This window comes from Puntigrus tetrazona, unplaced genomic scaffold (assembly GCF_018831695.1).
Source record: "Puntigrus tetrazona isolate hp1 unplaced genomic scaffold, ASM1883169v1 S000000081, whole genome shotgun sequence".
NCBI classification, from domain to species: domain Eukaryota; kingdom Metazoa; phylum Chordata; class Actinopteri; order Cypriniformes; family Cyprinidae; genus Puntigrus; species Puntigrus tetrazona.
The window spans coordinates 27501-38382 of NW_025047758.1; the positions used below are offsets into that span (position 1 = coordinate 27501).

A 10882-nucleotide genomic window follows, 5' to 3' on the forward strand; every position below is an offset into this window, starting at 1 on the left:
AAACACACCGCAGAGGAGTCCATTGAGATCTGGGAGCCGTGGCGCTGACCACTACGAGCAATCATCAGAGGATATCTGGAGCAAGTGCTGCAGGACGGTGAAGGTAATCACACCTAAACCAGTTCAAATGGAGAACTTTTGTTTTGTGTGTCACACTGAGCAGAGAGAAAAGAAAGAAGTGTCTCCATCAGAGGTCACGGGTCATCCAGCAGGACAATGACCCCAAACACGATTCATAAAACAGTAATGGTTACAAACAGAGCGCTGGAGATATCTGAAACAGGTCCAGATGTGAATCCCACAGAAGACCTGTGGAGAGATCTCAGCAGAGAGGTGTAAGAAACTCATTCATGGTTACAGGATGTCATAGTTTTTTTTTTTTTTTTTTAATATTCCCAAAAGGGGTGCTAATAATTTTGCCCAGAGCATTTGTCTTCGCGCGGGATTCTATCAGATTGTACTTTTTCTGTTTTTGTCTCGTTCCGATGCAAAAATACATAAATGTGAGTATCAAAGAGAAGGGCTGCAGTTTCTGACGGAATAGCGAGGTGCCGTGACTGTGGTCAGATCCGAAGGAAGCGTGACGTGTGCTGCTTCTGTTCTAGCGGGTGACGCAGGGCGTGGATGTGGAGTGTGTTCGAGGGATCGGGTTCGATGCCACCTGCTCTCTGGTGGCTCTGGACCAGCTCTTCCAGCCGGTGGCGGTCAATCGCTCAGGTGTGTCTCTTCAGTCCATCATAAAACTATTACGATTCCAGAAAGAGATAACTCCCTTCAGAAATCAGACATTTCTGTTCCACCTATTAACTTTTGTGTGCACTTGTTAAAAATCTAAATAATGTAAATTACATAATTTAATGTATTCATTTAAAAAACACAGATTCATCCAGTAATGAAATTAAATCTTGATTGAATCACTGAATTATTACATTAATACATTCCATGAGATTTTGTCCAGTTGTCTGATTTTTATTAGAACTGCAACCTCAGGAAAAAAAACTAGGACTAGATAGGAATAGTAGTCAGAGGGGCTCAGATCTGCTCGGCCTTGCCGCAGGGGTCCGGGAGAGGAACGTGGTGATGTGGATGGACCACCGGGCCTCGGAGCAGGCGTCTCGGATCACGGCGTCCAGACACAGAGCGCTCCGGGCGGTCGGAGGAGTGATGTCTCCTGAGATGCAGCCGCCCAAACTCCTGTGGCTCAAAGAGGTGAGAGGAGAGCCGAAAACACTCTGACCCGCTCCTGCTTCAATGCTCAGCTTTACTCTGTCATCAGAATCTGCCAGAAACCTGCTGGAAGGAAGCGCGCACTTCTTTGACCTGCCGGACTTCCTGTCCTGGAAAGCGACGGCTCTTTGTGCAGGTGAGTGTTCAGATCTCTGTGGAGAATCATCACGAAACCAGCAGCAGATCAATACACGTCTCAGTATTTAAGTTGCTTTTATCCAAATAATGAGATATATTTCTTTACAAAGTTGCTTGTAGAAATATTATTATGTATTAATATCAAAGAGATAGCTCACCCTAAAATGTAAATGTGATGTTTATCTGCTTACCTCCAAGATGCAGGTGACTCTATAGAGCATCAGATAGCTCTAGAATTTGTGTTCTAATGATGATCAAAGCTCTTACGGGTTGTGTATTTTCAAATCGAACCGCTTTTTTGAAATATTAAATTCCGATATCGGTCCGATAAACACGCATCCCTTCTGCAGAGCCTCCATTGCTGAGACATTTCTCCTAATCTGATGAAGAAACTCATCCTGATTTTCAGCTGATTGAGGCACCTCTAAAGTGTATATGCCCTGCCGCAGGTCTTTATGTACTCTGGTGTGTAAGTGGACGTATTCTCCGTCTGACGGCTGGGACGACAGCTTCTGGAGCAGCATCGGTCTGGAGGACCTGATGGAGAACAGTTACTCCAGAATAGGTATGAGCGAGTCCTGCTGGACGTCTGTTAATCTGCTGCTTCTTCTTCTGATGGTGATGATGATGTGTTGAAGGCCAGCGGGCGTGTTGTCCAGGGGCTCCTGTGGCTCGAGGGCTGACCGCAGCGGCGGCTGGAGATCTGGGTCTGACCGAGGGCACTGCTGTGGGCGCTTCGCTCATAGACGCTCACGCAGGAGGCTTAGGTACACCACAAACACATACCTGATTAGATATCGACAACAAAACCATAAATAGAGAAATGATTTTTCATGCACTGGTCAGTTTTGACTCTTTAATCTTCTTTGCTTCATATCATATCATCTTTCAGAAGAGTGGAGAGAAAATATCCAAAATACACATTTATTTTATTGCTCTTTATCTATTTGCTTCTGTAGATTTCAGTTCCAGTCCATATCTTTAAAGAGTTTTTACAAATACCAAACTTTTATTCCTCTATATTCTGAAGGTTTGTTTAGATTTCATTCACACTGATTTATACAACATATTACTCCCAAAAACATGGTGAAAATGTTGGTGATTTATTTTTTGCATTTTTTATGATTAAATATTAAATATATAAAAAAATCTTTTGTATTCTTATTTTAATTAACCCCCTGGGGGATGTGTATTACAATCCGAGTGAAGAAAATGTTAATAAAATTTCAAATGACATGAGCCAATATTTCATTCACAACATAGATAACATAAATGTTTAAACTGAGAAGATTTTGAGCCCAGAATGATCTGGTTTCTAATCCGATGTCAGAATAGTTGTGGCAGGGTCATGTTCATCACGGTGTAGCGTCTCCTCTTCTTTTAATACAGTCTGAAGACGTCTGGGCATCGAGGTTATGAGTTTCTGGAGTTGGGTTCCTTCTTGTCTGATATAGGTTTCCAGCTGCTGAAGAGTTGGTGGTTTGAGATATTTTTAATGATGCTCCAGATGTTCTCTTCTTCTATGAAGTCATGCTGTTGTAATATCTGCAGGATGTGGTTTAGTATTGTCCTTCTGAAACACACCAGACCTTTCCTGAAATAGACGTCATCCGGAGGGGAGCATATGTTCCTCTAAAACCTTTATATACCTTTCAGCATTCATAGTGTCTTCTTCCAGAACATGAAGCTGCTCGTACAGTTTTGTCTTGACTTTTGGATTCTGTTAGCCGATCTGCCGGCTCTCGCTTATACCCAGGACTATATTTGTGTTTGCCTCTGCTCTTCCTGTTTGCCGCTCTCTCGACTGCCTGTTTTGATCATGTCTTTCAGTAAAGCCCTATGAATAGATCTGCTTTTCTGAGTCATACAATTAACTTAATTAGTTGCTAGATGTTCTCCAAGCTGGATCTTTTTACACAGTTTCAGCCCTTTGTTGCACTGATGCAACTTTTTAAAGACTTTTAGCAAGCATCAAATTTGAAATGAACTCATTTAGTGGATAAAAATGTACAATTTCTCAGTTTAAACATTCATGTTATCTGTTATCTATTCATGTCAGTGCTTTCTCTGCTGTAGGGGTGATAGGAGCAGACGTGACGGGGCATCACCTGCCCTGCGAGGATCGTCCGGTCTCGTCCAGAATGGCCCTCATCTGCGGCACTTCTTCGTGTCACATGGCCGTAAGCGTGATTCTGATGTGACTCTGTGTTTGTGTCAGATGGTGTGATTGTTGAATCTCAGTGTGTTTTTGTTGGTCTCTCAGGTCAGCACTCAGGCCCTGTTCGTCCCCGGGGTCTGGGGCCCCTATCTGTCCGCTATGCTGCCCGGACTGTGGCTCAATGAGGGAGGACAGAGCGCTACGGACGCCTGGTGAGAGAGCAGAACGCCTCATTCAGTACGGGAATCACCTTTATAACACAAACCAGCTAACTGTGTGTAGTTTACACACTGCAGAGCAAACGTTTGGGATCAGAAAGACCTGTAATGTGTTTTTAAAGACGTTTCTTATGTTTATCAAGGCTGTGTTTATTTGATCAAAAGTACAGAAAAATATGTTTTTTCAAATCAAATCAATGCAGGCGTTATGAACAAAAGGGACTTCTTTACAGTTTGTCGGTGTGTGTTTGTGTGTGTTTGTGTGTGTGTGTGTGTGTTCTCAGCTGGAGCATGTGGTGAAGGGACATGCTGCGTTCAAGCAGCTGGAGGAGCAGGCGGAGCTCAGGTGGGTGACTGTATGTGTGTGTGTGTGTGTGTGTGTTTTGTGACATATGAGTCCTCATAATTGACAAAAACAAGTGTGTGTGTGTGTGTGTCTGGTTCCTCTGCTCTGTACAGCGGGGAGCATCTTTACTCGTGTCTGAACGCTCGTCTGGAGAGTATGAGCACAGACTCAGAGCCGCTGGAGCAGCTGACCGCCCGTCTGCACATCTGGCCTGATTTCCACGGCAACCGTTCTCCTCTGGCCGACCAGACGTCCCGCGGCATGGTGAGCATCATCCCCACCATCATCATCATCATCAGTGTGTGGACAGGAGCTGCACAGTTAATCTTTAAACATGTCTATTCGCCACTGACTCAGAGAGCAGACAGTTTAGACGAGAAACAGCTTCAGTCTTTTCAAGCACACAATATTATTTCTGTCTTGTTGAGATGGAAGTTTATAAGTTTGAATATAAACATTGTGATCAAAATAGAGCAAGTCATCTTCTGAAAGTAACCGGGTTGGTATGAGTCCTGAAGCCTGAACCGTCTGTGTTTAAACTCATAAAGCCTCGCCATTCAAGAGCAATAAGACATGAATGAGAACTCACACACACTGTAAGAAGATCTGTGTGTTCTCATCCACAACACCAAGACTGAGATCTCTTTTAAATCTTGTGCTAGAATATACAAAATACACAAATACTATATTAACATGCCTGTCTTGGTGAGTATCATAACTCAAACTACAAAAGACAAGAATATCACTTCTATTCAGGATCCTGATAACTGATCTCTGCCTAATTTGGTTCTTCAAACAAATTGCTTATTAGATTAAAATAAGAATAAGTAAAAAGGTTTGAGGTGGTAATTTTGTTAGTGAATACTGTTTATGTTTTAAAACTAATTTCTGAAATGGTATATAGTAGTCTGATGTGTTTCCTGGTGTGTTTGTGCAGGTCGTGGGTCTCACTTTGTCACAGACACTGGATGATCTGGCTCTGTTGTATCTCGCAACTCTTCAGGCCATCGCTGTAACACACACACACACACACACACACACACACACACACATATATCTGACATGGATAAAAATGGAAACATTTTTCAGTGCTAATGTGAATGTGTGTGTTGTGTGAAGCTCGGCACCAGACACATCATAGACGCCATGAGAGCGGCAGGACATGACATCACAACCCTCTTCCTGTGTGGAGGACTGAGCAAGAACGCTCTGTTTGTGCAGACGCATGCCAACACTACAGGTGACTGCATCACTGACCTGCGCAGACGACACACACATCCACAGATTGAGATTGTGGTTAGTTAGTACATGCTGTGGGTAGTTATTCTCTACTCTAGTGTGATCTGGGAGATAATGCTTCACACATCCACTAAAATGTATACTTTATATTTGTATATAGTAGTTTTTTATTGTGCTGCTTTTAATTTGTGCTGACTAAAAAGTAATAGAATCCATTGTATAGCTAAATATTGATATTTAGACATTTTCCTGAAGAACATGTCAGTGGTGTTTGCCCAGCAATATGTAGTTGCTATGTTGCTCTGGGTGGTTGCTAGGGTGTTGTGTGTCACCAAACAGCAGCTGATTCAAACAGTCAGACAAAGAGAAGTGAGAAATCCTGCAGATACATAGACGCTTGTTCTCTCAGTTCTGCACTCGTTAACTGTGTGTTTTTCATCATGTGTGTGTGTGTGTGCGTGTGTGCGTGTGTGCGTGTGTGCGTGTGTGCGTGTGTGCGTGTGTGTGTGTGTGTGTGTGTGTGTGTGTGTGTGTGTGGAGGTCTGCCGGTGGTTCTCCCAGAGGAGCGAGAGGCTGTGCTGCTGGGAGCCGCTGTGATTGGAGCCTGTGCTTCATCAGACTGCAGCTCCATACAGGTACATAAACACTCACTATACTCACTATATACACACTCACTATACTCGCTACATACACACTCACTATACTCACTACATACACACTCACTATACTCGCTACATACACACTCACTATACTCACTATATACACACTCACTATACTCGCTACATACACACTCACTATACTCGCTACATACACACTCACTATACTCGCTACATACACACTCACTATACTCGCCACATACACACTCACTATACTCGCTACATACATACACCTCACTATACTCACTACATACACACTCACTATACTCGCTACATACACACTCACTATACTCGCCACATACACACTCACTATACTCACTACATAAACACTCACTATACTACATACACACTCACTATACTGCTACATACACACTCACTATACTACTGGCTACATACACACTCACTATACCGCTACATACACACTCACTATACTCACTACATACACACTCACTATACTCGCTACATACACACTCACTATACTGCCACATACACTCACTCCACTACTCTACATACACACTCACTATACTCGCTACATACACACTCACTATACTCGCTACATACACACTCACTATACTCGCTACATACACACTCACTATACTCGCTACATACACACTCACTATACTCGCTACATACACACTCACTATACTCGCTACATACTCAATCTATACAAATTCATATGAATAATATTTTCTTCTGAACAGCTGAAATTGATGAAATTTATCAAGTTTAACACTGTTATTGTTTTTTTGTGTAATTCTATAAAGTTGTATTCGATCTGTATTATATAAAGTGCTATAGAAATAAATGTGATTTGACTTGATAAAGGAACATTCTGATGTGTTTCTAGGAAGCAATGAGGAGGATGACGAGAATCGGTCGTGTTGTCAGACCAAACCCTGAGTTAGAGAGGTGAGATTCAGTGATGTTTCTCATTACATAGATATTAATACGCATGATTTTATTCTGTGTCAGAGCCAGTGCACGCCTTGCACCTGTACCTGCAGTAGTAATGAATGTTTGTGTGTGTGAAGCTTCTACAGGAGGAAGTACGCAGTGTTTCTGCGCCTCTTTATGATCATCAGAAGGAGTGTGAGGCGCTGATGAAGGCTGAAGCAGTTTTCTGATGACCAGATTGAACACTGAGATCCTTCAGGTGAAGATGTGCTTTTACTGAGCAAACAAACTAAACGAAAAAAGCCTTTTACACCTAAATATCACCCAGATAGGATCTGTTAAACCACAAGTTAAAGTTAAAGTTAAAGTCTTTCATTAAAGATCAGTTTAACATGATATATTTGTGTGCCTTTGAAAAACTAAACATGATCTCACAAATAAAATACACATAGCATTGAAATTTGATATTTTATTCTAAAAGTTATTTTGGAATAATGTAAAAACAAATTTACTTGATATATACTTGATAGTTTTAATAAACCGTTCATGGAAATGTAAAAAAGCAAATTAGAATAGTTTTGTTTCTTGTTCTTGTTTATTGAAAATGTCTTCAGGATTCTTTTTTGTGTTTACGTACATTTTTACATCAAGGACCAGAATGGAAATACGGTTTTTTTTTCACCGCTTTTTTTGTCGAATAAAGATTTTTGGTTGAGCGATCTCTGTGGAAAGCTGCAGTGTATTAAACTGGAGGATCACTGTTGGGTTGTGGTGTGTAGCGCAGGTATCTCTTCCCAGACGGAAGGTGTTTGGTGTAGACTCCAGCGGGGAAGAGCTCCGCCGCCTCCGTCTCAGGGATGCTGGGAGGAACCATCACACAGTTTCCAGGCTTCAGAGCAGATCACACACGTTACACACACACACACACACACACACACACAGAAGAATCAACAGCAGACAGAAGTCCTCACCCTCCAGTCCACAGGCGTAGCCACGCGGTTGTGTGCCGTTAACTGTAACGAGTCAATGACACGCAGAATCTCGTCAAAGTTTCGTCCTGTACTTGCAGGATAGAGAATGGACAGCTTTAACTTCTTATCTGGCCCGATCACAAACACCTGAGTCAAGAACACACACATTCAGAGCTCATTCAACTCAACTTTATCAAACTTATTACAGAGTGTGGTATTTTAGAGTGTCAATCATTTTAAATCAGCTATTCTATTTAAAAATAAGCAGAATCCTTTTCCTGTTTCAGATTCATATGAGAGTTAAAATTATTCTATGACTTTTATACAGGCATGTAAATATTTTACGGTTAACTGCCCACATTTTAAATAAATATAATTAATAATAGCTATACCATGAATGGAAATGTAATGTGTTTTAATGAAGGTCAAAAATATCAGCACTGTGAAAATGAATCCTTTTGATCTTTTATTGAAGAATTTCTAGGGGTACTAATAATTATGTCCAAGCATTTATTCCATAATATTTGCCCCCATCTTATGAAAGTAATGAAAGGTTGAAAAAAAAAAAGATCAAAAGGATTAAGAATGCAGATTAATTTTCACATCCTTCTTTGATCATATTTACCAAGGGTGCTGATCATTTTGGCCACGACTGTACATCTAATTCATGAAATTATTAAATAATTACTAACATGCCACTTAAGGGCTTCTGTGTTAATTCTAAAAACATGAATGTGTTCACAGATCCCTCACTAACAAAAATCTTTAATATTCAACATTTAATACAATGTCATAAAGGTTGATATTCAGATATAAAAGAGCATAAACATTCACAAAAACTATCACGGTGAGGAAGAAAACTGTGGTACAGACATGTGAAAGAGTCTTTCCTCACTAGTTTAAATGAGATCTTACACATCTGGCGCTGGCGGCATCCCGCCGGGTCCTTCTCGTCGGGTCCAGCATGCCCAGACTCTGCACCAGCTCCCGCCGGACGCCTGCGATGATGGGGAAGGGCAGCTGGCTCCCAGCCTCTGTGTTGTTGTAGGCCACGATGTCCTGAAAGCAGGCGTGAGACTCGTGAGCAGCCGCTCAACAGAAGCACACTCTTCAGACGGACAGAAGCTGACCTGACTCCAGCGCTGGTGTTCCTCCACACCGCCCACGAGAGCGCCATCAGCTTGACGTCCCTCCGGATGAACTCTGACTGAGCTGAGCGGCCCGGCCGAAGTTCAGTGGTGCAGACGGGCGTGAAGTCTCCAGGGTGAGAGAAGAGCACACCCCAGCTGAGGAGAAGTGAAGACCAGCACATTACTTTCTAATTTACAAGAACATATCTGTCTTATTTCTCAAATAAGTATCTCCAGGTCTTCTGTTTGTCATGTATTGACTGACAGCTCTGGGGTTGCCATGTTGAGAGAAATCAGGAGTAAGTGTGAACATGATCTTACTGTAGTTCCAGACTAAATATCTACATGTATATTTACTCAAAAACACATTCAGTGTTCCTCAAAACCAATAATGTCAAAGTCAAATGTAAACTTAGAATATTGTACAAACCTGCAATAATTAAATTATACAAATATATTTTATGCATTTAATACCATTTTATTAACCAGTATCTGTGCTGCTGACCTTGACCAGATTTGATTCTACATACAAAAAATTACTAAAATAACATTTGTTCTTCTAAATGTGTTTTATTTAATTTTTTTTCTTCTGTCGAAAGATTAATTGCAGTTAATCACATTCAAAATGTTTTTCTTCATATAATATATCTGTGTCCTGTGTATATTTATTATGCCTCTGTAAGTACACACACAGATAAAATAGTCACATATTTATTCATATATATATATATATATATATATATATATATATATATATATATATATAAAATGTATTTGGACTCTTTGTAGTTGTTTTCTGGTCCCATGTGCTCTGTGTGCCCTACTTTCAGTTAATGGTCTTATAGTCTTCAGGTGTGTCTTGTTAATTTAGTCATTTCCTGTGTGTTTATAAGTTCTAGACTGATTCAGTTCAGGTCGGCCGGTCTCGTCTTTATTACGTCTGGTTATATTCTGCCTGTCTAGTATTATTGTTTTCTCTTTGGTGAAAGAGTAAAGAGTGTTAAGTGTTATATTCTCCTCAGGCTGAGGCGTTTGGTCTGAAAGGTCTTTTATATTTGACAAAAATTGAATTTTTTTATATTAAAAACAAACAAGCAAGCCCTGCCCAGATTTAAAAATGAACCTTCAGTAAAAAGTAGTGTAATTAGTTTTAGAGAGTAACACAATATTGTAATGCATTTCTTTTAAAAGTACATTTCCCAGCACTGTCACACACACACACACACACAACAAGTGTGTTTAGCTGACTCTGGTCTTTATGTGTGTCAGACTCGGTCAGCGTTTTCATGGAGCTGAAGAGTCCTGACATCAGCTTAGGACACGTACATGTCGTCTGGTGTGAGGACTTCATGAGAAAAACAAGCCTCGCAACTCAGAGCTTATATCTAAGACATCGATCCTGTGCACAGCTAAACAACACTGAATAAAAAACACACAGAGGACGGGACGAATATTTTTAGATGTATCTTCAGGAAGTGGTCATCGAGAATAAAACCACTGTATCTATGAAGAGCAGCACCAATAACACACGACACACTCTCACATCACAACACTTACGAGTCTCCCAGAAAATCATGCACTTTCATTCGGCCAAAAGTGGAATCGACTTCGAAGTTGGGAAAGACGTCTCCTAACAGCATCCTGCAGCTTCGCTCTGTCTCTCTGGGTCTGTGTTGCATGCTGGGAAACGTGGTTTGGTGTGTGGGAGGATGTGAGAGAGTTTGGGCTTCTTGCACAGAAACCATCCTAAATCTGTTCTTACGTTCATTTCTCATTTTTTTTTCACAAAACCTGCAAAAAAGTGGAAAACATCTGACCCAAATTTTTCATTGTAAGTAACATGTCTGCCAGGTTTGTTCTGACCAACTGAGAGACCTCAGCAAACAGTTTATATCTCAATAAATC

General features: G+C 41.0%; 2 pseudogenes; one reads left to right on the forward strand and one right to left on the reverse strand.

The window, feature by feature from the left end:
- The window catches only part of LOC122332469, a 7672-nt pseudogene extending 400 nt beyond the window's left edge, over nt 1-7272 (forward strand).
- A 58-nt stretch (nt 7273-7330) lies between these two features.
- LOC122332468 lies at nt 7331-10657 on the reverse strand (annotated as a pseudogene).
- Between the last annotated feature and the right edge of the window lie 225 nt (nt 10658-10882).